Consider the following 24,642-nt stretch of genomic DNA (forward strand, 5'->3'; position numbering starts at 1 on the left):
CTGCCATACGGGGTGTCACAAGGGGGGTTCACAGTTCCTAGGGGTATTCCCGCAAAAGTGCTCCACGGCCGGGGCCCTGAGCCCAAAGCAGCCATGACTGGGCCTACCCAAGAAGTGTAGGAATACACTTTTTGTTACTTCATTACTTAAGTAACGAATATTGTAACTGCCCCAATCTTTTACATTCTTCTTCCTCTGCCATTGCTTCATCCCATGCAGGTGTCCGCTTTATAGGCATCCATGCTCTACATTCACCCTGAGGCTTTCCCCCCTTCTAGCATAATCATCTTGGGTACAGGTCATATAAATACACCCTCCCTCACTCTCCAGGTCCGCCCATACTTCCTTGTACCATTGTAACTGTCTAGGTTCCTTTATGGTTGTGTGGTATAAACTATCCACCCTATGCCCTGTGTTATATATGGCAGTCATCCTATATTTGGGCTTTGAACCGTCTCCTGTTTGCACCTTCACCTCATGTTTAATTTGCACCCCTCCATTTGCACGGCCCATTGTTACCATCATCAACGCACCATTGGGTACTGCATTTGCGCAGTATCGGAGTCCTAATTGGCACACACAAAAAATGAGGAGCAGAAAAACGTTGAGTGGTATGAGAAGTTTCACTGTCATTCCTAGCCAGGAAGGTACCCAGGAAAAAAGATTGTCGAACCAAGTGCTGGGCTGTGCCCCTCCTTCGTCCTTCATGCGCTCTCCGAGGTTGTGCACTGCTGCTATCACGTGTGAGAGGGACCCGTTCTGCGTCTGCAGAGGGTGCAAATGTGCAACATGTGCTTCCGATTTTTCGGCAAACACCTCCATCGATCACTGTTAACAGGTCTAGCACATACCTGTTCTGCATGGTCATTAGTCGCAGGGCTCTAAGTTCTACCTTGATAATGTTGAACTCCTCTTCAGTGTCGTTGGCCAGTTGGATAAGCTCCCACCTGGTGATCTGAAGCCACTTTGCATTTGCTCTCGCTTGGATACTGGGAATGAGGGATGCGAAGAACTTTGCAACAGAGCTGAACAACCGGAATCTATCGGAGATCTGTGCCAGCAGTTCTGATGATTTGGCGGAAATGTAGTTAGATGATCGCTTTTTCCTTCGCATGGTGCTCTGCAGCCCCTCTTCGTCCATTGCATACATGGGCTCTCCTTTGGGCGGCGTTGGGGAAAGTTCACTTGGAGTTGCCGCTTGCGTTCTTCTTCCTTGGATGTGGCTTTCTGGAATCACCATTAGCGCGGAATGAAGCGTTGCCAGTGAGCATGTACCATTCCATGATTGCGGGAGGAGTAGGTATGCCATGTTGCCGCAGACCCAGTATGTATCCATCATTGCAGCCGTACCTTTCTTCATGTCAGGTATTATGAGAGTTTTACTGCAGTTTTTATTTTCCCCATATTCTTTTTCCCTTCCCCACGGAAACAAAGTTCATAAGAAATGTCTTTTTGTAGCTTGAAGGGTTTCTCGATGGCGGTGACCCAAGTTAGATTTCTTATGTGTTCATATGGGAGCGCATGTTCTCTGTACCCAAGACAGCTTTTCTTTATACAACCCTCGCAGTGCCTCCGCTTTACATAATATTTCTTCGTTTTGCCATTTATTGTCTGCGTACAATGTGCCTTTTATCACCAGGAAAGGCTCTTTCACACAAATTACTTCTTGCTGCCAGGAGTAACGTGTCCGCTCGTTCTGCAATAATTCAAACGAAACCGTGTGTGCTTGGAATTTTTTATTCGGCATAGCACTAGATGTAAGAGACACTGAGCCTCTGCAAATGGTATTTCTTGTGGCAGCAATACTTTGCCTGAAGCATGAGGTATAAGTGAGCACACATTGCAACTTTCTTCAGTTGCTTGTTTAGCCGTGTTGCTCATGTCAGCATACCATTTCTTTGTTTGGTGTGGGTGCTGAGGATCATCAACCATGTCTAGGGCAAATTTATAGTGTTCTTCCCACTTTTCCTGTTGTGTTTCTCTCTTTTTCCTCCCAAATCCACCCCCCTCATCCTTCTGGGCCATTTTGCTATCCTCTTTCCCCTCCCTATTGGTGTACATGTTATAGTAGCTGATAGACATATGTTTGTTAACACTGCTCTCCTTACTGGTAGTCATATTATCTGGAGATACTGTTTCTGGCACCGGTATTGTGGTTGGGTAGAGACGATTTTGTATCCATGTAAGTTCGGAATGTGTTCTGTCATTCATAGTGTAAACGCTAAAATCGGATTCATTTGCATGTGGGGACTGTGTGGTGGCTTGCATCGTTGTGATATTTGTAATGTTGTTATATTCATCCGCATGGCTCCCATGCGCCCATATTAACTAGGCACCATCCCAAATTAGATGGGTCCCTTTCTTGATTGTTTTCATGCCCACTCCCCCTGGCTCACATCGGTTGAAATATATGTGATACTCCAATACAGGAACAGGCCAAACAATGTTGAAAAGAATATTACTGCACACACAAACATAACACATTCATATGAATAACTAGGATAAACATATCTCCTTTTTCAACTCCTATCTACACTATCATTTTTTGCTGCCAGAGCCTCGTCCATGCCCATTGTAGTTCCTGATAAATGAAATATGAGCATTTGTTAATCATGCATGTTACTTCTTCATGTTTTACACACCGTTCACTATTGATTTAATTTCAGCTTTTCTGATTTACTTTAACTATCCATTTCACATATCAGTGAGTATTGTTATTGTTTCTTTTCTTTTTTCTGTATCCTTCTGTTTCCCCTCCCCACACCTTAAGTATGGGGGAATGGAACTGAGGGAGACAATTCACTGTCAGTTAGAATCATCACCAAGAAGAAAAAACATTACTGTCACCTCCACTTTTAATTAAAAGATGAAAAGAGTGGGAAAAGAGGAAGAAAGTGAAAGAGTGAGAGAGAGAAATTTTATTGTTATCCCATCCTATCACACATATTACTAATACTTGTTGACACTACACATTTATTTACATATCTTTATTCATCCTTTATTTGCTCTTATTTCGTGCTTGACACCTATCTGTATTTCTACCTTTCCCACCCTCTACGTTTGTGCACTCTGCTCGTCCCTGTTACCTTCGTGGTCTGTGCAGTCCGTGCTCCCATGAGCCTTACGAACATCCGTCAAGTGCACCCAATACTTCAGGCCCTGTACTTTAACAGCTGTAGGCGTGCAGTATAGTACCTTGTATGGACCATGGAACTTGCCCCGTTCCATCTACGCACAAGGCTCCTCACATATACCATGTCACCTGTCATCAACTGGCAGTCTGGACTGTGGCTGGAGTCATTGTATCAGTGGCGCTTTCCTGTGTAAATGACGGAGCTATTTGTTTGGCTATGGCTCGTGCAGCTCGTGTCAGGTTCCTAAGATACTCATGGAATTCTTCCCCTAGCACTGTGGCGCTTTGGTGCGCACCTGATTGCCTGTGCATGGGTGAGTGGGTTGTGTGCATCCTACTACCTGTCACAATTTCATGGGGTGACAGGTGGTGGTCCTTACTAGGTTGATTCCTCATTTCAAAAAGCGCCAGGGGTAAACAATACACCCAGTTCTTATTGAGTGTATGACACAGTTTGGATAATCTGCTCTTGAGTAATCCATTAATTTTCTCAACAAATCCATTAGATTGCAGATGATAAATCATCCAGAGTTTATGAGTTATACCTAGCATTGCAGTGATATCCTTGAACATGTCATTTACAAAGTGTATCCCGTTGTCGGGATGTATGACATCGCAAATGCCCCAGCGGGGGAATACCTCTCTCACTAAATATTTAGCGGCACACCATGCATCTGGATGAGCGCAGGGACCTGCTTCCACCCACCGGGAGAAGGCGCATACCACACCAATCAAGTATCGAGCCCCATTTCACTGCTCTCCCATGCCTGCATAATCTATGTGTAGTTCTCTGAAGGGCCCTTCAGGCCTTGGCAATGTTCCGCTAAGTGTTCGTAAGGTCATGCCAGAGTTGTACGTTTGGCATGTAATGCATTCGATTATGCATTCGATTATTAACTTTATCACATGCTCCTGTACTCCTGAGGCGAACCAATTTTCTTGTATGTCTGCAATCATGTGATGCGTTGCATTGTGAGCTAGGAAGTGCAATTGTTTGAATGCAACCTCTAGTAATTTTGCTGGCATCACTACCTTGCCAGTGTTATTTTGTCTCCATAATAGATCAGTGGATGACTGGCTACACCCCCTTTTTACCCAAGTCTCCTTCTCCTCGCTGGGTGCGTCTTGCTGGAGTTCAATCATTTGAGAGACTGGTAATGAGTTGAATCCTCCTGGCTGTGTTTCTTCTACTATCTTCTGTAGTATGTACTCACCTGTTGGGGGTTTTGGTAGGTAGGAGGCTTCTTTGGCGGCAGTGTCTGCTGCCGTGTTTCCCAACGAAATGACGTCTTCACCTCGCGTATGGGCCTGACACTTCGCGACTTCTACAAGTGCAGATTCTTTTAATGTATCACTTAATTCCCCTAGTAGCGTTGTGTGCTTAATAGGGGAGCCGTCTGCCCTTCGGAATCCTCTTCTCCCCCATCTTGCTAACCCTCCATGTACTGTTGTTGCCATATAAGCAGAGTGTGGATAGATGGTGACTATGCACCGCCTTGCCATACGGAATGCTTCTATGAGTGCTACCAGTTCTGCTGCTTGAGCTGAGAAGTGCGGTGGTAATCTTTTCTGCACAATCACTTCAAATTCCCCATCCTCCACCTGAACTACTGCTGCTCCTACATGTTTTTCTCCTGTTTCACAATCTATGGAGGCAGACCCATCTACGAAGTACATTTCTCCTTCTGACAGTGCATTTTCATGTGCTTTGAGCGTGTCATCATTATTTCCTGTGTATGTAGCGCAATTGTGTTGTTGCATATCTTCTACTGTGCATGCTTCTGTGATGAATGTAGCTGGGTTTACACCTTTGCACCGCACTATATGAATGTTGGCACTAGAAATAATCAACTCATATGCTGTGGACCTTTGAGTAGTTAATGTACTTTTCGATCTTTCAAGGATGGCAAACAGAGAGTGTTCTACATACAACATGACAGAGCATCCCATCACGATTGTAGAACTTTGTTCTATTGTGAACGCGGTGGCTGCGAGAGCCTGTTCGCAAGCAAAGTGTCCTAGCACTACTGCATCTAGTGTTCCACTGTAGAATGCCAGGGGCTTGTGACCCAGGGATGTTTTTTGTGTCAGAAAGGCTGTCATAAGTGTGCCATTACAATGTGAGAATAAATAGAATTCCCGCTCATAATCAGGAGTTGCGAGAACTGGGGCAGTAGTTATCAATTCTTTAAGTGTGTCCAAAGCTGTATGCATTTCCTGCGTCCATTGTAGGTTGGTGTATTCTCGCTGTGCTTCCTTGAGTGCCTATAACAGGGGTTTTGTGTATGCTGCATAATCCAGTATCCAAACTCAGCAATAGTTACACATGCCGAGAAACTTCTGAATCTCTTTTACTGTGTTGGGCTCTTTTACTGCTTTTATTGCTGCTGCTCTGTCAGGTATTATTCTCTTACCATCTTTAGATAATAGCTGACCTAAGTATAGCACTTCGGTCAAGCAGTATTGCAATTTTTGTCTGTCTACTATGTACCCTTTCTGTGCTAGATGTGTTAACAGGGTAATGGAATCCTCTCTGCACTCTTTTTCGTTTTTTGCCACAGACCGACAAATCGTCCACATACTGAATTATTGGACTTGTAGTGTGTATGTTTCTGAGGTCCTCATGCAATATTCTGTTGAAAATACTGGGACATTCGCAGTACCCTTGGGGCAGTCTGCAATGTTCATATCTCTTGCCCCCTAGCGTAAATGCTGTCAGGTACCATGAACCCTGATCAAGTAGAATTGAGAAGAAAACATTCTTTAGGTACACCACTGTGAAGTGTGTGGCCTCTGTTGGGACACTGCATAAGATTAAGGCAGGATTTGGGACAAGAGGGAACTCCTTCTGTACAACGTCATTGAGGGGGCTTAGGTCCTGGATCATCCTCCACGCCCCTCCCTTCTCTTTCTTAATCGGGTAAATGCAAGTGTGGCAGGGCGAGTTAGATGGCACCATTATTCCCTGTGCCATTAGTGCACAAAATGTGTCTTTTATTCCCTCCTGAGCTTCCCTATGTAGGGGTTATTGTTTTACCCAGGGTAAGATGGCCCCAGGTTTGAGCTTGATCTTTACTGGTGTCACTTCATGCAGTAACCCTACATCATGTGGGCCTGTGGTCCACATCTGCTGTGGTATTTGGGACATGTCTTCCTCAAAGTATGCTGGCGGTGCTTTGATCACTGCTACGAGGGGCACCTCTCTTCTTTGGATCATGACATTGCAGGGGATTGCAATTTCCATCACTATTGCCTCATCGTCTTCTGTGTCACTAAAAAGTTCCTCATCCGTCAAGTCTCACAGGGCCTTATTGGTATTGATGCACAGCACTGTTCTCCACTAACATCCCTGCATATCCATTGCTATCACTGCTATTCTTTGGAGTGTCACTTGTACTGCATGTATGTCTAGGGATACTATAGATCCTGGCACTATTTCTGGATCTGCGATTGGGCGAAAAATGAATTCTGAAGGCCCTCTCCATTGTTCGCTTTTCAATTCTGGCAATATTCTTACTAGTATCCTCAATCCTTGTAGGAACATGTCTGGATTTACAGGAATGCCACGTGTCTGCGGGATATTTGCTTGGGTGTGTATGGCTAGCATGGCGCGGATTGCACAAATGCCTGGTGTGGAACACACCATTCCTCTGTCAGTGAAGGATATGGTCATGATGAGTTTGCTGAGAAGATCACTTCCCAGCAAATTAATGGGCGACTCTTCGTAATGCCGCATGGGTGCCCAAACAGTTTTCCCTCCCGCCGTTATGTCTAACTCTTCAGTGTATAGAACTCGACCACCGCCCCAGAGAATCCTTGCGTTTCCAAAGTCTGATTAGAGAGCGAGAACCTGCCTCCCTTGAGGCACGATTTTTCCACTCCCTAATCCACCATAAAAATTAATTGTTTATTTCCTATCGCTGCCCCCAGCAGTGGTTCTTCTGCTGCATTAAGGGCCATCGACAGTACTGGACATGCAAGTATTCCCTGTGGGCTGTCCTATGCTGAATGCCATGGGAGTTCATCAATGTCAAAAGCATTTCCTTTTACCATCGCTTTCCCTCTACACGGGGTAGGTTCTCCATTTGTATTGGTGGCATAAGTGTTATGGCGCATGGGGGCAATACTGTCATGACACTGGGGGTGTGCGGATGTATTCTGCGGGGGCATTGGGCGCTCGCTCATGTACCTCGGGTCGGACTCACTATCTCATCTATTCCCACCCTTCGGTAGCCCATAAGGTCTCCCTGGGTGTGGGTGTCCGATCTGATGTTCACTCGGGTATGAGTTGTTGGGCCTGCTGTGACATTCTCTCATAAAATATCACCACCTCCCACAATTCCAACACTGTCCTTGCATTCCTCCTCGGGGCTCTCCGTATCCTGCACCTCCTCCCCTTGATTCCCTGAATCCTCCTCTATTGCCCCGCCCCCCTCTTGATGGCCACTGTGGTCCCTCATACTGATTTTCCCTTATCCACTGATCCTGGCCATTACCTGTCCAGTTTACCACCATTTGCATTGGTATTCCCATCTCTTCGTCGTCCTCCTCCCGCTCCCTTCCTGCCGTGCTGGTTGCTGCTACTCTACTGACCTTCAGCAGTTTGCTCTGTACTAATTTAGCCTAGTCTGCCAACTGCCGCTGAGCTATCTCCTTTTCCTTCTTTTTGATCCTTTTACAATGGTGCACTATTATGCTTTGAATTTCAGGACATCCCTTGGCTTCTATCCCAGGTATTTTATCAAGGGCCTTCTGCACTTCCTTTGGGAGCCCTCTTTTTATAATGAAATAGAACACGGAAGTTGATTGGTCCCAGGCCGCACCTGTTTTCCACTCTCCACATATCCTGCACCCAGAGAATGAAAGAGATTGCATCTTCCTCATCTCCCATTGTACACTGCATTACTGACTGTAAATCTGGGGTGTCTGGAAATGTTTCCCTCAATGCCTCCCACACGTGTGCTGGCACTGTGTTAAACAAGGCCCCATCATGGAGGTCACAAGCTAATGTTATTCCGGGGAACCCCGCCTTCGCCCACACTCTGTTTGCTTGGTTTCCTACTGCAGATACCAGCAAGTTTTTAACATCCTCCAACGCCAAGGGCACTCTTGCTGTGTGTTTCTCAAATGCATATATCCACTTGCTGGCGTCTCCTGAGAGTGGGGGTAGCTGTTTGAGCAGATTGGCCTTGTCCATTTTGGCCCATGGTATGTAGTTCGGCCTTCCCACCCCCCCTGCGTATTAGTGGAATCTGTAGATCCCCCCCCACGTTTGGCACACACCTTCTTCCCTTTTTACCCGATCACAGCCATGCGCCCTGTTCTGTTCCTTAACCTTCCTGTCCACTCTGCCACGGGCGACAACCCTTCTCCGAATGAAGCCCCACCTGTGGCAGTTCCAAGCCTCCTTTCTTCTTCTTCTTCTTGCTCCTCTAAGTCACATCAATATTTTTCCTCCGTGTCTGATGTCACCCCTCCCTCTTCTATCTCGCATTCACTGTCAGCTGTGTTTATTTCTATTATTCGCGTGGGTTATCATTTATTCAGAATAGTATTTCTCCCTTTTCCCATCCATCTTCTACTGCCCCTTCACTCGGACACGGCATGGCACCTTGTTCTGCTCGGGAGTTGAGTGACCCTCCCTGTTCCCCCATTGCCCTAAAGCGGGACAACTCAGTCTGAGCCATTGTTAATCGTGAGTCTAGATCTTGTGTGAGTTTCTCAATGTCGATTGTAGGGGTACTCACCTGTCCTGTTGTTCCCTGACTCTCATATGGGGTGGTGCTCTGCCAGACGGCTTAAGTATGGAAGGCGATGTGGGCTGTGCTACATATACGGGGTCGCTATATCCTTCTGCAGGCACTGGCTTTGACAATAAGCGATATACGCATGTGACCTCTATCGTCTTCTCACTCTGTGCGGTCGACCCTTCACTGCCAGTTGTTGTCAGGGAAGATGTATTACACTCACCACTTTTCTCCGGCGGCACTTCCTCTAAAAGCCGCCACAAATCCAATATTTCTCTCCTGTTTTTCAACTGTTTCCCTTTATATTTAATGGACAGGCAAGTGGCAAACATATCTAATACCACTTTGTCAAAAGACCGTACTTGTGGCCAAACTTGAGCCTTCTCCCTTCAACTCCATGACCCACTGGTCATGGTATTTATTAATCTTTTCTGCATACCCTGGCAGAGTATTACAAATATGGCAAGGGGTGTCTCTGCATCCATCGTACTTTACTACCAGCGTAACGTAACTCAGCTAACAATTCTTATCTAGACTCGTACACTTCTCGTATGACCAACTCAATATGCCTTGCACCCTTTCTCAGAAGAAATGAACTATTCACTTACTCTTCACCACTTCTAAACTGCACCAATATGAATACACTCTTTCCATGCAAATCAAATCAATTAATTAATTTTCATTTGCAAAAGACAATGGGGGTCATTACGAGGTTGGAGGTAAGTAACAGTCCTTACCGGCATGGAGCAAACCACCAGTGTCTAATTCCAAACCCAAGTACCATCAACATGCAGACACACACATGCAGCACTGCAGAGAAGCAGGCCCCACCAGTGTCACATCCCACTGCATGGTGCAGACATCTCCACCACCAAGTGTACACCAGAGCCCTAGAGACACATCACATGGCATGCACACCCAGATGCATGTACACCACATGCAATCCATGACACACATGTAATCCACCAAGCAAATTGCATGCACAACATGGATGCGCTAGAAGGATGCACAGACACTGCACCACACACCCAACACCTGTAAGCACCATGTCTGCCCCTCCAACATGCAGACAGCAATGCACAGGACCCAAAATGTACTTAGATCAATATATGTTGGATGTCCCTACACCCATGACTCATGCCCTGCCTCTCCATTCCACACAGGCACAGTATCTGACAGTGATGACAGGCCCACTGCAGAAACAAAGCCAACAGCACCAGGCAGAAGCAGAGGGGAAGATGATGGCACTAGGCCGTCCACGTCAAGGGTCGGGCAGATGAAAACCACCACCCCATGCCACAGCGGTCTGGTAAACAGGGGTCACAGGACATAGGATCTGAGGAGCATCCAACCCTGACACATGGGAATGTGCACTGGCCTGGGAAATTGGGTGTCATCACTGCACACCTACCACAAGGCACAGTGGCTCCCAAGCCCACCGACCAAACAACCCCTGCACCACTGCAGCCAGCTCATGTGGACCAGGAGGGTACACCAACGGCCAACAATGGTTATGCTCCTCAGTCACTGGCCACTAGTGACCCAGGGGAGGTGGCCCAATCTGCAACAAATAGTGCAGAGGATGATGTCCAACAGGACGAGGCTGACAAGGCAGGGCAATGCATGTCGGAGGACACTGAGGGAACACCATCCATGGGGCACACACCACAGCACTCCCTGGGACATGGGTCGTGTGGTGGTAGCTCCGGGGAGGAGACAGCTGGACCTGTATTCAGCCCTCAAATAAGTCCAATTACAGCTGCTCCCATGTGACCACCAGCAGTCAAGGGCATACTTGACCTAGAGGCCCGCATCACCCGCATGGAGGAGCGTCAGCAGTCCATGGACGAGATGTTGCAACAATTCATCACAATAGGGGAAGTCACACTCCAGGCCCACTGTGACAGCACACAGGCACTCACTCGTGCTGTGAACCACGTTGCTAGGCGGGTGCGCCAGGGCATGGAATCAGTAACCCAGACACTCACACATTTGGCTGCCACCATGGCACAATGCCCTGCAGCACCTGCCGAGTCACAACCCCTGCCATCCATGAGCAGTACCCCAGTAAGCTCAGCTCCGACAAGACCAGTGCGTAGGTCGCTACGCACCATGCGCCGGCCAGGGGAGCCACAGACTCCATGCAAAAGGGGCCGACTGTAGCCGGACAGACATGTGGGATGGAGGCTGTTCGAACTCATAATGTGTGCCGGGACGTGGGTGTGTGGGGGAGTTGAGGGATGGGGGTGTTTTTGGGTTTGGGGCAGTTAGAGGGATGAGTGGTAGAGGGTGGTGGGAGGGGAGAGGGGAGGGTGGGTAGACTCAGTTGCATCGTGGGGGGCTGTTCATCTATTGATAATTACATCTCATTTGGAAAAATATAACATGATTGGACATTGCTTATTGAGTGTTTCAGAATTTAATGCCAAACAGTGTACACTGCCCAGATTCCCCGAACCCAATGCACAGCAAGTGTGAATTGATGCACCCTCTTCATCATAGTGCATCAAACATAAATGTCCATCACTGATTGGCGCACAGCAAGTCCCTCATGGGTATTGGCACATGGCTGATATACTACACTTATCCTTCATCATCCCCATCTTCACCCGGTGGTTGCTGGTCAATGTTAGGTGGCAGGGGTAAATTGCACAGGATGCACATGTTGAGCAGTATAGCACAGACCATGTTGAGCTTGTCCACCTTCTCAGGCACATAAAGGAGTGCTCCACCAGACCTGCTGAGGCAGTGGAAACGTGCCTTCAACAGGCCAAAGGTCTGCTCGATCACAACACGGGTACGGATATGAACCCGATTGTACTCCTCATCGTGCATGGTCTGTGGGATCTGAACAAGGGTGAGGAGCCACGGATTCAAGGTATAGCCACCATCACCTGCATGGGGGCACAATGAGGTATGTGTGACTCAATTTGTGGTATTACACCTGTATTAATCACTGTCATGGCTGCAGCTATTTGGTGTTCACATGCACATGTCCCTGGATGTATGCATACAGGTACATTTGTCACAATGTGTGCTGGACAATGGTCTGCAGATGTGGATTGCGTAGTCCAGATGTTGCAGGTTGTTCACTTGCATGCTCTTTCAGATGCTCTGTATTGTGCTTTGCTGCATTCATGTGCGTACTCACTGCATGTTGCTGGATGGTGTTGCAGAGGGTATACTCAATTGATGTGCTGTGGACGCGAGAGGGATGTGGCCTGCTTCTATGTATTTTGTATCATCATTGGTGTGAACCATTGGTCTAATGCAAGGCATTGTTGGGTCTCGTTCAGGTCGGAAAATGTAGGGCCACAGTGTTATGCTGTATGTGCTGTCTCCACTCACCCCCCAATCACACCCAGGTGGAGTACTCATCCCCCACAACTGCACTGCCATGGGCCTGTCAAGCGACTTACCGAGCAGCCAGGCACGTCGTCCAGCATGTCGCTCCATGAAGCGGGGTAGCAAGGAATTCCGCAGCACCGTGGCATCATGTGTGGATCCGGGATATCGGGCACAACAACGTGTGGTGATCTTGCTGGAATCACATACCATCTGCACATTGATGGAGTGGTATTGCTTACGATTTCAGTACACAACCTCTATGGCATGTGGGACTACCAACTCAGCATCGGTGCAGTAGAGGGCACTGATGCAATTGGCCATGCCTGCCACTGCATGTAAGCCAACTTTAGTGTCAGTGAGCTCCTGGCCAGTCCGTGGTAGGGATAAGTGGTTGTGTGCGTGCTTCAGGAGGGCATCCAGCACTTGGGTCAGCATGCATGGAAGGAGAGGTTGTGATATGCCATGCAGCTGGCATACTGTGTGCTGGTAGGTACCTGTGGCCAGGAAGTGGTGCACAGACACTACCTTCAGTAGAGGGGGATGGCAGTGCGGATTTCAGTCAGGCTGACGCTGTCGATGTTTATCATGTCCACTATGGTGGTGATGGTGTCCCGGTCCAGCCGGTACAGTGTGTGGATCTGCTCAGGGGTTAGGTTGTATGAACTGGCTCTGATGCAAGGGATTGGTGGGTGCCTACGTGGCGCCTCTGCCTGCACTGGCGGGACTTGCTGGGCCTGTCTCACCCTCCTTCTCCTCCTGCGTCACCTCTGTGATGCCTGCTGTTGTTGTTGTTGCTGGTATAGCAATGTAAGCATGTCCTCCATCCCCAGTATTGCTACTACTAGTGGTATTATTTTGGTGTGGTAAGGGGTGTGGTGTGTGGGACTGCTCCTTTTGTTCTGGCCCAGACTCCATTGCCTCCACCTGTGCTGATTGTGTGCACCTGTGGCAGTTGGGAACACTACACATAGCAGTTTACGAGTGCTTCGCTATGCCGGTATTGCCGGCATGCCGGTATCCCACTTATCGCCTTCATGATGCCGGTATTTGCATGTCCTCCTGACCTGTGATGTCCTCCTGTTAGCGGCATCCCGGTATTGCCGGCCTGAAGGGCTGCATGCCCACGCCCTTGCCGCTATTAGCGGCACCGTTATTAGCGGTGCCTCTAATACCGGGTTCTTAGGTCGGAATAGCCTGGAACGGTATGTGATGCCGGTAATCCTTTACCAGCATCATTTTCCCATTATCTCCAACCTTGTAATGACCCCCAATGTTTCTACAAAGAGACGAATACTTAACAAATTTCACATACAACGAAAAACATAGACAACATAAATTGAACTTCACCGTCCCTAACACCCCTTCTAACCCTGCTTAATTGTACTCCCCTAGAACCATTCTCTCCTCTCACTTTGCTCCTGTCCACCCGAGAGGGAGAGAGAGAGAGATAGGTAAGACAAAGTTGGAAGAAGCGTTTCTAAATACTACTCCGTGTCATCCTTTGAAACCCCTATGTTATCTTCTTTTAGCTTCAATTTTTCCCACACTCATATATCCTGTACTAGTCGAGATAGCACTATGCGGCGCCACCTTCCACCCCCCACTGGAGCTAGGATCCCTTTTTACCTCTTTTCATCTTGTGCTCTGTCACTGTCCTAATGGCCATATGCGATAGAATAAGAGTAGAATGGAATATAGAAAAAAGAGAAAAGACCCAAACCCCCAAGACGCTCCACCTTGTACTACAGATTTCCACACCTTTTCCCCCCAAATTATGCTGTTTATTCCAAGACCTTTTAATCTGACTCCCACCCGCCTTTCGATATCACCCGCACTTGATACTCACGTGTCTGTCTTGATCCGAGACCCTCTGGACTGGCGAGTGGTACGGTGGATTTTGTAAAGGGGTATCCCGTAACCTCTCTCCCTACAGCGTGCGCACGTCTATGTGTACTGGTTGCTGTTGGTGGGTAGCTCTTGAGGGAGCGCGCTCTGGGTAAAAGCAGGGGGACGCCTCGTGGGAGGACAGAAAAAAACTCCATCACGTTGGGGTCACCAATATAAGTGAGAGGCCCCAAAAATACAGTTAATTATCACATTGGAGTCAATAAAAACACATCCCAGGAGGGAATGAGACCAAGACCAAGTGCTGGTGGTATCAAAGGGTTTATCTAAAATAGGGTAAGCAGAATCTACTCTGCTCACGCCGAGAGCGCTCTGCAGAAAACATGTTACAAATAATTTTTATACATGAAAATTGTCATCAAACTGAGGGAAAGCCTAGGGGGCACATGAACAGTTGGGATTGGTCACTAAGAGTAGACCCCTATAGGTGCCATAGGGTCGGAGACACTCGGTTTGCTTGAGGGCACGCGGTGAGACGATGACGTGTTCTGGGTCAATCGGTCAGCTGGGCTCATCGAGTTGGTATGCAGGAGCAGCAACTTGTAATGTTTCTTTTGTAAAAATAACCATTTGACATGTGCCCTTGCGGCAACACATTCCCATTCATTCACTACCATAATCTGTTTGTCCGGTGAGCTCAAAGACTTGTAGCTTAAACACTTCTGTATACATGGTTCAAAGGCAGGTTATTTATTACTGGACATAGATTAAGCTTCATCCATTAAATACTGCGCTTGACTTGTTTAGACGATTCAGGATATACTGACTAAGGGGTAGAGCTCATGGGGTCACTGTATGGCCTGGAGTATCCATCTGATAACAACAAAGAGGATTCTAATATATGGCTGGGATGACTAGGTCACAAGAAGCACATACCATCATGGGCATGCATTTCATTGTGAGGGGGTTTAGTGATCAGATGTCCAAGCATCATTAAATCTCTGCTAATCCACCTTGACACCATGAAGGGTAGAGGAGAATCGAAAACCTCTTTTCGGTATGGTTCCTCGTTACACAATGAAACAGGGCCCTCGAAAAAATAGTGTTACATGCAGGCTTTTACACGTGGATTACTATATAACATTCAGGTCATAGTGATTTAGAGTATACTATATTTTCCGTCTAGCTAAACGTTCTCATCATAACAAAGAATTCATCAAGAAATAAAAACACGGGCTTGAATCAATGTTAATTTTTCATTAAAAAGCAATTCATGGCTTAGTGTGCGCAGCCTTAGCAGAGATTGTGACTTGTTGAGAGTGATTAGCTGCTGTATTATGTTTAAACAATATTGTACATATATTTACATTTGAATTTATGAAAATGAGGTAGTTTAGTGCTGGCGTGTACAGTATTATACTGGTTGTATATTATATAGTTGCAATCTAGGTCTATGAGCATTTTTTGTACCATATGTTTACATATATCACACGTTTATAATTACGCTTTAAAATGAGTACTTCTAGTTACACATATACGTTATATTGTTCATTGTTATACACATTGCCCCATTATTAGGTTTACACGATCTCGCATGCAAAAGACACGTTTACTCTGTCCCCATTAAGACGTTAATGATCAAACGAACTCAAGGGTCACTCCTAACTGTTAACTCTGTCCCAAGGGGTATGGGGGCTATGTTCTTTATGGTCAGGGTCTGTGGGGTGTGAGGGCAGGTTTAGGGAGACGGATGGCTTTTGCACGGGTCCCTGCTCAGGGCTGTATCTGGGTCAGTAAAGTGAGATGGAAGACAGAAGATACAGTGTAAAGTTTGTTGCATTCTCGCAGCTAGTCTCTCATGGGAACTGGACAACTGCAGAGATGACAAAGGGGAGGAGGCGGGGGGAGTAGCTTGCTCGCTGAGCGTGCATTGCTGGAAGATCTGTAGGCTTACGTTGAAACTTTACGACTGTCTTGCCATTACAAAATGGAGTCGGTGGCTTGCAAAATGGAGTCTTGTTCAACTCTGGTCTTGCACTGCCATACAGGGTGCCACAAGGGGGGTCACAGTTCCTAGTGGTATTCCCGCATGAGTGCACTGAGGCCGGGGCCTTGAACCGAACGCACCCGTGACTGGGCCTACCCAGGAAGTGTAGGAATCTGGGTGGGGGTTCAAAATGCCCCCTCCTTCCACTCAGGACCAGAAATCCAAAACGCATCAAGGGTTGACAATTAGTCATATCAGCACGGCGGGGGAAGGGGAAAAGAAGGAAAAAGTGTTAATTAGCAATTTGGGAATAATCAGAAAACATTGAGACAGTCACGTGTGCTACCCCCATTCCTAATGATTTCAGGCAGGGGTATGCCCGAAAGACTGGCATTTGCTTCATTTAGACAGAGATATCACGACATGGTTGAACCCCATGCCCAATTTTATTTACAACAAAGCAGTCAATCTCAAGAATATATTGTCCTCTTCTTTTATGTCCAACCCTAAATCAACACGTACTTGCCTTAGCCAGGCAAGCAACAACGGCTTTCACAAGTGTGGGAGCTGCTCAATGCGCGCATATGAACTTGAAACTTCTAAAATTACTTTGGCAGGCTTGGAACATATAATGTCAATTCTTTTATTAATTGTAACACACAATTTTACAATGTTATGTGTATTGTATCATGTGCACGAGTAGACAGCGCAATATTGGCAGTACTATTCGGCCTCTAAAGATCAGAATATGTGAAACATCTGTCTACCATCTAAAATCAGGATTCAAAATATCCACTTGCGACACATTGGCAAAAAATTCACCAATTGGATGACAAGCATGTATTAGATTTGTGGGCATGGCAAAAGCTTCCCTACCTCAACATGGAGGTAACCTTGCCCTCAAACTCAGACAACTGGAAGCCTGCCTAATCTGCCAATATCGAACTGTGGCTCATGGACTCAACACTGACCATGAACTATCTCTGTTTCTTTGAATTGTTGTAAAGCTGACGCGTTACACTGTTGTGGATCCACAAATTTTGCATACAACTAATTCTCCAAAGTATATATTATCTTAGCCATAACCTTTCATTCATGATGTTTCTCTAGATCAACGGAGATCTGGTTCATACATAAAAACATATATTGATGTCATCAACTATTGAGAATCAAACTATTTGGGGTACCCAAGAAGGATCAATTATGCTAATTAGGGCTAACTGGCAATTCAATTATACTCATTGACTCCCACAAATATAACTAGCAGGAGTATGCCAATTTACAACTTAGGAGAGCCTGCTACCTTTTTTTGCAACTTACAAGTCTAATTGCAAACTCCAAACCTGCAATACTTATAATTTTTTTTTTAAATGGCTGCTTTATCTTTCTTGATATTACAACTATGGATTTTAATATACTGTATATAATAATACAATCCATTATATGCGCCTTAATTAATGATTACTCGCATTCCGTGAGCATGGAATGAGGGTGCTTTCAACCCAAATGGGCAGTCTTATGTGCGGTCTGATTTCACTCACCAATAAGATCACCTAAGTCTTGCTCGCACTATCTGATGTGATGAGGGAATACAATGCAATTCCTTCTTTTTCACACACCTAACATGGCCGCTACTTCTAGACTGATGCTAAGCACAAATGGATGCTTTAGTGGTGCAAGCTAGATTTAAAATACTAGCCAGCCTTTACCGCGCGCGGCTCCTGAATTTTCATTCAAGAGGAGACGCCGGTAAGGAAGGGTCTTTCACGTATACCCCTGCCTGAAATCATTAGGCATGGGGCTAGCACACGTAACTGTCTCAATGTTTTCTGATTATTCCCATATTGCTAATTAGCGCTTTTTCCTTCTTTTCCCCTTCCCTTGCCATGATGATATGGCTAATTGTCAACCCTTGACGCGTTTTTGGATTGCTGGTCCTCAGAACTATCTTGCAAGTGTGTTTATATAGGTATGTCACACAAAAATGTATACAATTTATTTTTGAAATGTACAGCGTTAAATCCCACATTTGGCCCAATTTTAATAGTTATTCTTCCACTTACAGTGGAGCCCAGACACATAACTCACATCAGTAAAGAAACAGCTACCATTGGTAAGTGGCCCATAGCTACTTGGATAATATTCATCGTACAGTATATTTATGGATAACATGGTAATAATTCATAATTATTATGCCCTCCCTTAGCGATTTACTCGACTCACAGGATTCCTAAGGTATTATATCAATTTCGTGATTGCTTTTCGAGTGATGAGTAATGAAATACATGCATGACCAGTCCTGGACTACAACTAATTTAATTTTTTTTTCAATTTTTTCTTTTCCTTCTTTTTATTTGCATTGCACCTACATCGTATTGGAAATTTTCAACAATATTTGTTCAACGAAATAGCCTTTTATGGTATTGGGTTCATTGCTATTTAAATGGATTGTGCATACTTATTACTTTTAATTTTTGGTGAGCCAAATGGTTTCTGAAAACCACCATGTGCCCTTTGGGGGCTTTTGTTTTTCTGGATACATGGAATGAATTATCAACTGTACTCCCGAATACATGTGTGTGCAACTGTTATGCAGCCTCAGACGAAGAGTCTTGCAGCTCGAAACATGTGTCAGGCTGTTTGATCCCTAATTAAAATTAAGAAGAACTTGCAAGTTATTTGTTGTCTAAGTGCGCAAAAAGGAAGCAAGCACACTTTCTTTTCTAGTTCATCCTCGTGGGTAATTTTGGCAGATTGCCCACATCTTGCTTCCACCTGCAGCCCATCAACTCACAAATCTGTAGTCAGTGCACTAATTCTCAACCAGTCCCCTTCTGCCAAATTCTTATTACTAATTTTGGGACACTGAGATTCAGCTGCCGGACATTCACCTCAGTGATCTTAATTGTTAGGTATGGCACAAGCCGCAGAATATGTTCTCACTAGAGAAGATTACATTAGAGCATTATTTGCACCGAGGGGTTCCACCCTCAACCCTTTTAAAAGATTGACCTCGGAATCAGAGGATCTTAGATCCAAGTTTTTGAAGTTAGAATGCCTCATTGTCAGGGAGATCAACAAATTCTGGGAGCAAACTACTTTAACCCATTACTTGCAAGAGAACAAAATTCAGAGAGGTCTTCGTATATTAATCTTACCGGACTTTGAAGATCCGGCAGATGGTGACCTTGCAACTGAATGGGAAGCTAACCTATCGTCTAGCTCGAACAACATGCTCAAACTGTTCATTGAACATGCAAAACGTGAACATGAACAAATTGTCACTCAAATTGATGCTTTGAAGCAAGAGATTGAACTCTTTGATTCACCGAGTTCAACAATAGATAAACATTTCAAAATCTTGTAGACCCGATTACGCAGACATCAGGAGGAAATCAAACTTTGCAAATCCTGCAAATTCTTACGTGATGATAGAGATTACCGGGACAATCGGGTGTACACTTATCAACCAAAGTATGATGAAGTTTTCAGATCTAGAAGTAGCAGCTTAGTATCTTCAGCAGCAAGTTCGGAAATTGACAGTGACAGTGAGAGACAGAGCACTAGTCCAGATCTAGCCAATGTAGCCAGCAATAATTAAGCCAATCCCTCTGACCCTACAAGACCAGAAGATTCCGAAACCCTGACAGGGGAATGTGAAATAACTATTGAACCATCACCTTTTTTGGAACAGATACACCGTTACAAAAAAGGCAAACAGCAAGCCGTATTAGCAGCAATGAAAAAAGTCAGATTTCAAGTACCATTAGTGACAAATACGATAACCCCAGACCCAAGCTTCGGGGCACAAGGGGTGGTCAATCCAATAGGCGGAAATGCCCCTCCCCCACCTCGCAGAGTAACAAGAGCATCTTACCAACAAACTTTGAGGAATCAGAACAGATAAATCTGATTTTTAATTTGAGCAATTATGCGCTCTCTTCAGAGGAACGTTCAGTTCTTAATAAAGGACTCGCCCTTTGCCACGTCTGGATTTAATGAGTTTGTCCAGATTCAAATTGACCTCTTTAAATTTATCCGTAACCTTAAGTAAAATAAATATTTTTCTACACTAGTGAAGTATTTCAAAAGCAAGCCCACAATACCTACTCCTTCAGATATCACATTACAAACAATGCTTAAACACATGTATTGTTGTCCCTTGAAGAATGTGAACACAATCCTATGATTAATATGTTTGATTTAATGAAAGAACTTAACATTCAACAACAAAGTTTGAAAATTAAAGAGCTATCCAACAAATCCAAATTTGTACCTGCATTTCCCAAAGACAATATAATTGATACTTTCCATCAAGCTGTGCTCAATGACATCCATAGACTAGGGAATACCTCTACCAGAAAAAAGGGCAATCGAAGTAATAACCTAACATACTCTGAACAAAAAGTACTGCAAAAGTTAGCAGCCATGGACACACTAATAATAAAGGAAGCTGATGAAGGGGGAAATGTGGTGATCATGGATAAAAAGGATTACATAACAATGGGACTTGAACATCTCAATTCCCTCGGTGCTATGAGAAACTCCCCTCCAATCCAATGCCTCAGTTAAGTACGATAGTAAGTACATTAGTGTCCAAATGGCACTAGCGTGGCTTTCTCACTGACGTGGAGAAACAATTTCTAATTGTTGATGGCCCAGCTATGCCCACATCCTTCTGTTTGCCCAAAATACATAAGTCTTTTAATACCATACCAGAAGGGAGACCGATTCTAAGTGGGGGAGGTGGCATAATGGAACCCATTTCGATCTACATTAATGAATGCTTAGCGCCATTAGTTATCAGTATATCTACTTTAGTCAGAGACACTATGCATGTTCTCCAAATACTTGATCAACTTCAAGTTACTCCAGGATTGTTGTTGGTAACACTTGATGTGAAAGCTTTTTACACCTCAATAGATCATCAGAAGGCAATTGCAAGTGTGGACTATATCTTTCGGGAACACTCTGCTTCATTTTTTGAGCATGTTGAAATGTTCAAAGATTTGTTGTCATGTGCACTGTCTAACAATATTTTTCTGTTTAACAATTTGTACTACAAGCAGCTTATTGGCATAGCCATGGGGGCTATTTATGCTCCAGCTCTAGCTAATATTTTTATGCACCATTATGAGCAGCTGTTTGCATTTATAAATAACACCTATTTTCAATGCATCTATGTATGGAAACGATACATAGATGATGTGATCATGGTATGGACTGGTACATAAACAAAAAAATGTAATACAATAAAAAATAAAAAAAATAAAAGTGGATTGCCTTAATGAATTTGTCTCTCTCCTTAATAACAATGACTGGGGGGATACAATTCACACATGCCTATAGCAATTCGAGTATCAACTTCCTTGACCTAACAATCAGCTTGTTAGATCACAGATTTGTAACAAAAACGTTTTGCAAGGCAACCTCAGTCAATGCAGTTTTACATGCTACCAATTGCCAAAAAAAGCAGTCATTTCAAACATACCCAAAGGGGAATTCATCAGAGCAAGAAGATATTGATCTAACAATCAAGATTTTCTGGAAGAATGTCAACTGATACATCAAAGATTTCTGGCAAGAGGTTATGATACCCGTACTCTGAGCCAAGCCGAACAGGTGGTAAAAAGCATGAAGGGAGTGGATTTGCTCACTCCGAAAATAAGAACAAACACAACACATAGCAATAAACTCATATTTATTACATGTTTCAATGCAGATAGTTCCAATCTATACAGTATTGTGAAAAGACACTGGCATTTGCTTCATTTGGACAGAGATATCACGACATGGTTGGATCCCATGCCCAACTTTATCTACGACAAAGCAGTCAATCTCAAGAATATATTGTCCCCTTCTTTTATGTCCAACACTAAATCAACACGTACTTGGCACAGCCAGGCAAGCAACATCGGCTTCCACGAGTGTGGAAGTACAATTGACTTTGGCATGCTTGGAACATATGTCAACTCTTTTATTAATTGTAACACAACATTTTGTGTGTATTGTATCATGTGCACGTGTGGACAGTTTTACATTGGAAGTACAATTCGGCCTCTAAAGATCATTAATACACGAACATCTGTCTATCTTCTCAAATCAGGATTCGAAATATCCTTTTGTGACGCATTGGCAAAACATTCACCAATTGGATATCAAGGCATGTATTCGATTTGTGGGCATGGCGAAGGTTTCCCACCTCAACGTGGAGGTAACTGTTACGCTCACCTAGTATCCACACGGACACCAACCAGCTGGGTTACTCGCTGGTATGCTTCTCAGCCTTGCCTTGATGTGGTCTGCAGGGAAGGCTCTGCCTTGTGGTAGAATTAGGCGTGCTCTCCGTCCTGCCTTCTGTGCAGGGGCGCATTGTCTTTCATGGGCGAGTGCGGTCCAGTTACTTCACTGACGCCGACCCATTTGATATTGTTCAGGTAGGTCTTATTGCTGTTCTTTAGTTTTGTTGCTATCCTGCATGCCTTTCTTTGTTTAAAATGTCTCTTTTTTCTCCCTTAGGTATGCAGAGCTTCAGCGCGGCGAACTGGCTTGGTTGAGCCCCGCTGGTAAATGATGGTGCATTAACCGCTCTATGATGCGGTAAGTAAGCGTTATGCGCAGCACTGCGAAGTCTTGCCTTTGCTAACTTGTGTTTTCCTTCCTTGAAGTCACAGTGTTCTTGAGCGCGAGTGGGTTGTCCAGAGTGGTGCCAGCCGAGAGGCGACCAGCCAGGTAAGCCTTTTGAGCAGTTCGTGATTGGTAAATGTCTCTACAGCTTTCTTTAATGTTGCCTCTATCTTCCTCTTTCAGGTCGTTCTATCCGGGATGCGTGCAGATTCGAGGAAGCTGTTCTCAGTAGCTGCGAGTGTTTAAAGATGAAGACTGCAGGTAAGATGCTGCTGCTAATGATGTTCCTTTTGTCTCCTTGCAGGTTCTGCTTCTCCGAGGTTCGAGGGAATAGCTGGACACGGTGAGCGTCATGTTGCAAGCTGCAAAGTAACACGAAGCATGTTCTGCAGTCAGGGTGTGGTTTATATAGCCCAGGTAAAGTAGTACCAGGGAAAGTAGTTCCAGGCCTGCCACTCCCAAAACACTAGACCGCATAGCTTGGTTCTTAGGAACCAAGCTATGTGGATGCCTCCATGTTGGCTGACAATACAATAAAGTAGTTCCTAAGCACATTGTTGTTCATGGTGTATGAGCCTGGCGCCATAGGCGCCAGGACTGGCCCCATGAGGGCTTTTGAAGAGGATGCCAGGCTCTAGAGGCCCGAGTCGTGAATCCACCTGGCCAATGGGTTTGCCAGAAGGGGTTTTGGGCGAGGGTCTTGACAGCACTCCCCCCCTAAGGCCCCTCCCATGGTGTTGCTTCTATCTGGCTCAGGTTTGGTTGGGAAGTTCAGATGGAATTTCCTGATTAGACGTGGTGCGTAGATATTCTCACTGGGCTCCCAGGATCTATCTTGTGGTCCAAACCCTTTCCAATCGACGAGATAATATAGCTTGGTCCTAGAGTATTTAGAGTCCAAATTCTGGTTCTCCGTCAACAAGTATGGGCTAGGTGGTGTCCCAATCCGTGTGCCCGGTTGCATTGGTTTCAGGAGGGACACATGGAATACCGGGTGGAAGTGTAGATTAGGTGGTAAATCCAGTTTCACGGCTGCTGGGATGATAATTGCCTTAATGGTATAGGGTCCTAAGAATCTGGGATGAAAGGTCTGGGTTCCCTTGATGGGTAAGAATTTAGTGGCTAACCAAACTTTGTCTCCTACTTGATAATCAGGGGCCTTTTTCCGGTGTTGGTCGGCGAATCTCTTTTGTTTTTCTTTGGCATGAATAAGGTGTTCCTTTGCCCTTTTGAAAGCCTGAGTAATGGTTGTGTGTAGAGTCTTTACCGCTGGCATTTCCAAGCTGGCTGAAAGGTCTAGTTCAGAGGTATGTGTATGTCTGCCATGAAGGGTATAGAAGGGCGTTTGTCCCGTGCTTGAATGCAAAGAATTGTTATATGCATATTCGGCTATTCATAGTAGGTCTTTCCAATTCCTTTGTTCGTGGTGCAGCATGCACCATAAATATTGCTCGAGTGTCTGATTGGTTCTCTCGGTTTGGCTGTCTGTTTGGGGATGGTGACTGGTATATAGCCGAACGTCGATCTGCACCATTGCACAGCGTTTTTTCCAGAAGTTTGAAACAAACTGGCTGCCTCGATCAGAGACCAGAACTGAAGGGAAGCCATGTAGCTTAACCACGCCCTCCAGGAACACTTTTGCTAAAGTGGCTGCGTCTGGGTGGCCTTTGAGAGGAATAAAATAGGCCTTCTTCAAGAATAAGTCCACAACTACAAGGATGGTGTTGAACCCTTGGCTTGGAGGTAGATCAGTGATGAAGTCAAGGGAAAGAGTGTGCCATGGAACTGGAGGAATGTCTAATGGTTGTAGGAGACCAGATGGTTTTTGTTTCTGTTGATTTATTTTGTGCGCAGACACCACAGGACTGAATATACTGAATGATGTCCTTACGCCAGGTAGGCCACCAAAAGTTCTCTTTCACCTTAGCTAGGGTTTTGCCGATCCCAGGATGCCC

This window comes from Ambystoma mexicanum, chromosome 5q, assembly GCF_040938575.1.
Source record: "Ambystoma mexicanum isolate Mex_15411 chromosome 5q, UKY_AmexF1_1, whole genome shotgun sequence".
Taxonomy (NCBI): Eukaryota; Metazoa; Chordata; class Amphibia; order Caudata; family Ambystomatidae; genus Ambystoma; species Ambystoma mexicanum.